At 45.8% G+C, this 4,832-nt stretch overlaps 1 protein-coding gene across 1 annotated transcript in view; it reads right to left on the reverse strand.

Moving 5' to 3' along the window:
* LOC143280331 (putative ferric-chelate reductase 1) overlaps window positions 1–4,492 on the reverse strand; it is a 51,758-nt gene extending 47,266 nt beyond the window's left edge. Inside the window, exon 1 of the mRNA XM_076584965.1 lies at window positions 4,380–4,492. The gene's annotated coding sequence lies outside the window, so the exon portion shown is untranslated. The remainder of the gene's footprint in view (window positions 1–4,379) is intronic.
* Window positions 4,493–4,832: the final 340 nt, after the last annotated feature.

Consider the following 4,832-nt stretch of genomic DNA (forward strand, 5'->3'; position numbering starts at 1 on the left):
TCAAAGTCTGTGACCTTTCATGCCCTGCTCTCATGGTGACCTCAGTTTCGATACCCCTCCACTTCCATGCTTGGGGTGAGTCCTGTCAATGTCGTCAGTGTCGGCAGATTCATGGGGGGCTGTTGTTTGAGGGACGTGGTGGCGGTCTCCACTCTGGGAGAGACGCTCGCTCAGTCTGGCTCCGCGACTAAGCCATTATTGTCGTTAGTAGGGGGCTTAGTAGGTGGTGTCCTAAGTACGTTAAAACAGAACAGGCACCACTGAACACCACCGAAGTGACTCAGCAGCAGTGCAGGGTCTCCTCTGGTGTGTGGCCTCCAGGCGACCTAACATCGATGGTTCCCTGTGGACTGCCGACGCTGGAACTGCGACGGACGAACCCGGGTGTGGCCGTGTATGGGGGAATCTAAATGAGCGGCGTGGGAGTAATGCCACTGAAATGGCGCAGATGATGGGGAAAAAAAACATTGTTGTCCCACCATAGCTTTTCTGATGACAATCAGCTGCATCTCTCCTTCCCTCTCTCATTGACTCAACCTAGGCCTGCATCTCCGATCTGAAGACATGGATGAGTGAAAACAAACTTAAATGAGGAAAAAACTGAAATGATGATTATCACCCCACAAAGACTTTGCCACTCAGTCTCTCTCCCTTCGTCAGTCTCCCTCAGTGGCACCGACATTCCTCTTCCCTCTTCCGTCCGCAGTCTTGGTGTCATACTCAACCGGTCTCTTTCCTATCAGCAGCATGTTGCGAATATATGCAAACTGTTTTACTTTGAATTCGCAGAATTGCATCCATTCGTCATCTCCTGACTGAAGATGCAACCAAAATTCTCCTCTGTGTCTTTGTGCTGTCCTGCCTAGATTATTGTAATTCCCTACTTGGTTCACCTAGCTACCTCATTGCTAAGATTCAGAAAGTCCAGAACTATGCTGCTCGGTTTGTCTTTCGTTCCTGTAAATTTGATCACGTCTCTCCTCTCCTTCATGCTTTACACTGGCTCCCAGTACAAGAAAGAATTATCTACAAAGTCGTCTCTCTTTGTTTCAAGTCCATTGAGGCTTCTGGTCAACAGTATCTTTCTGATCTCATTCATTCTTACATACCCTTACGCCAAATCCGCTCTCCTTCTGACACCCGTATGCTTAGGATTCCCCCCTGGTCGAACCAAAACGTATGGCCAGCGCAGTTTTTCATTCCAAGCCCCCTTTGGAATCAACTTCCTCAGTATCTCCGTCACTCATCTTCGCTGCAATCTTTTAAATCCAGTGTGAATACCCACCTTTTCCCCTCCTGATTAATTCTCAACAGCTCATCCCTTTCCAGTATGAACTAAAATGACTATTAGTGACTGAGTGAGTTCTGATAGTTTCATAATTTGTTGGTAGTATTTTTTATTGTGTACTATTTACGATTGTGTGCTATGACGTGTGTGTGCGTGCGCGTGTGCTTGTACTTGTGTGTATTGTGGGTGTGTGGGCGGGATGGGGGGTGAATAACTTGTATGATGTTTGGTATCTTGTGTTCAATTTTTCCTTTTTGATATCTACATATGTGTTCTATTTGTAAACGCCTAGGGCTTATTTTCAAGATTAGGCGCAAATGCTCATAATAATAATAATGAAAATAGGGAAAAGTGTAACCTTCATTCTTTGTTGGAAGCATAGTATGCGCGCGCGTGTGTGCGAACTTTACTCTATTTCTTATGTGTGTCTCTAAAAAGGAAGACAGAAAGAGAGAGAGAGAGAAAAAAAAAACATAGAAAAAAAGAAACAACGGTGTTCGGAATGATAGAGCATACTGCCACTCTTGATGTTGAAAACACAGTGTCATGTTTGTCAATGCTCTGACACAGTTTATCGTTCGTTCCCGATGCTCTGACACGGTTTATTGTGTGTTATGACGCCTGGCACGACATTAACAAGCTTGGCAGGTGTACTACCCACCCCCACACCACCCTCCACTCAGTCTCACCCCACGCCCCCTTCTCATTTTCTCTCTCTCTCTCTCTCTCTCTCTCTCTCTCTCTCTCTCTCTCTTCAGTACGAAACACGCTGAGTGCGGATATGTAGTTGGTAATTGATACAAAGCAAAACATCTGTGTGTGTGGGGTGGGGTGGGGGGGGGTGGGGGTGGGGGGGTGGATGGGTGTGTGTGCGAGTGCGTGCATGTATGTGTGTGTGTGTGTGTGTGCGCGCGCGTGCGCGCCATTGTGTGTGCGTGTGTGTGTGTGTTCGGGGGGGGGGGGGTCTGTCTGTCTATGTCTGTGTGTCTATCTGTCTGTGTATGGCTGTGTCCGTGTGTATGTGAGTGCATAGGGAAGGGTGTAGGAGGTGTACATGTGCGTGCGTGCGTGCGTGCGTGCGTGTGTGTGCGCGCGCGCGTGTGTGTGTGTGTGTGTGAGCAGGGGTGTGTGAGAGCAGGGGTGTGCGTGCATGCGTGTTTGTTCACGTGTGTGTTCACGTGTGTGTTCACGCGTGTGTATGTCTGCCTTTATGTTTGTATGACACGTGCATTATGTAAGCAGCAATTGCAGCAATATGTAACGACAGCATTTTGTTCGTTTTATACGACGACTCGTGCCCATGAAATGGTCATAAGACATAACGGAGGCTGCGCACGCGCACACGCAGACACACACACACACACACACACACACACACACACACACACACACACTCACACACACATATATACACGCACGCGCGCGTCTAATTTCACTCAAAGTGAAAAGACGTTAAACTAAAGAAAGAACATACATGTACACATTCTTGATTGATATTGAACCAAAATAACCATACAGAATGCTTCACTGAAGTTCGTCAGTGGAACAACATTCAAGTGTAAGACAGAACACAGAGAGAGAGAGAGAGAGACAGACAGACAGACACAGACAGACAGACAGAGAGAGAGACAGAGACAGAGAGAGACAGAGAGACAGAGGGAGAAAGATGCTTTGACGCTTTGATGTTTTACTGTCATTGACTTTGTGACAAGGTGGGGGGGTGTGTGTGTAAAAATACATTTTTGAGAGACGTACAATCAAACAAACAATAAAACAAATTGTTAATTAATATTCTCAGCACACGCATAATAAAATCGCAAATAAAGAAAATGAGAGGCAACCATAAAACAACTGATAACATCTGTCACCTAGACTATCCATAATGAATGGACATTCTGATATTAACATCTACATGATGGAGTCTCCCGTCGGACCGACGGATGAGTAGGCAGGCAGGCTTATCTGTCGGTGTGTGTCCTCATATGGGAGAAGAGGCCGATTCTGGATCCGCAGCACTTCCCACAGGTGTTGCAAGGGACACCGTCTCCAGAAGTTGAGCCCTGCTTCCTTCGCTCACGCTTCTCCTTAATGGCCAGCGTTCTCTTGTTTTCAAACGTCTTTATGCCTGACCAGCACAGGTGACCTACCTTTTTTTTTTTCTTTCTTTTTTTTTTAGTGAAGAGGAGTTGTGCAGTCCCTTCCCCACTCTCTCGCCTACCGACGCTCACAGTCCCACAGGTGCAGATACTGCCACGTGTAGGACGGCCTCGGCAGGTGCAGGTTTTTTCTTCGAGGTTCTGTCTACTAGGAGGGCTTCCAGGCAAGGATAAGGGCTCCCCCTGCCCTTTGGTCATCCTCTTCCGCCTTCACAGCCGTTGGGAAAGGTTTCCTCCTCCGCCTGGTCCGTCGTTGGGAGACTTCACATGCGATATGCGGCAGGTAGCACTAGGTTACATGGTACCAGTAGCAAGTAGCAAGGGCTATGCCCCTGACTTGACCCCAAACATCTACATACATACTTACATACATATGCATGCGTTCATATCAAATAACCAACGAAAATGACGTACAGAGGGAGAATGAATGAATGAATGAATGGTTTATTCATTTATAGGCCATTGCCCCTTATGAAAGGGTATCACAAATTCTTCACAGACGGCGCAATCGTGCAATGTAAAAGGACATACTTCAGCTAACATAGATATATCATACCTTCTTTTAATTAATATACCCTCACCTGAGTAATACAGAGGCAATATGAGAGAGAGAGAGAGAGTCAGAGAAAAAGAGAGAGAGAAAATTTCACACACACACACACACACACACACACACACACACACACACACACACGTAAACTATATATATATATATATATATATATATATATATATATATCACCAAGACAAAAAGAAACAAAAGTCAAAGGTACACCTCAACGTTTCACCACGCACATGATAATAATGTGTACAACTTCCAGCCAACATCGCCAAACAGAAAACAGAGAAGTTAATTAAAGAAAATAAAACCAAACAGAAAAACACACGGTAGAAAAGATTCAGTAAGAAAGATGTGCAAAATCAATGCAACTAACCTCTTTTTTCTTTCGCACAAATAGACCTCAGTCGCTGCCTTTCTCGAAGTCGGCCCAGCGAAAGCACGCAAGTTAACTACACACCTTTTTCCCCCCGCAGCGAGGCAGTCAACTGACTGGAAACAAAAGCCGTTGGGTGAGTGGAGAGAGAGGGGAGAGAGAGAGAGAGAGAGAAACTGACAAGCTGACAGAGATGTCACCACGTTCACGTCCACAAGACAAAGCACGCTGACTCGGCACGCTTTGCACGAAATGTCACACGCTCTGCTGCGGAGGATGGGGACAGAGAGGAGCAGAGAGAGAGTTGGGGGTCAGATCAGCCAGGTTATGGTAACCTGCTAGGGTTAAGAGAAGGAAAATATTGAAAGTATACATACATACATATATATATATATATATATTTGTGTGTGTGTGTGTGTGTGTGTGTGTATAATTATATATATATATATATAT

The sequence above is a fragment of the Babylonia areolata genome, chromosome 3 (genome assembly GCF_041734735.1).
Source record: "Babylonia areolata isolate BAREFJ2019XMU chromosome 3, ASM4173473v1, whole genome shotgun sequence".
In the NCBI taxonomy this organism is placed as follows: Eukaryota; Metazoa; Mollusca; class Gastropoda; order Neogastropoda; family Buccinidae; genus Babylonia; species Babylonia areolata.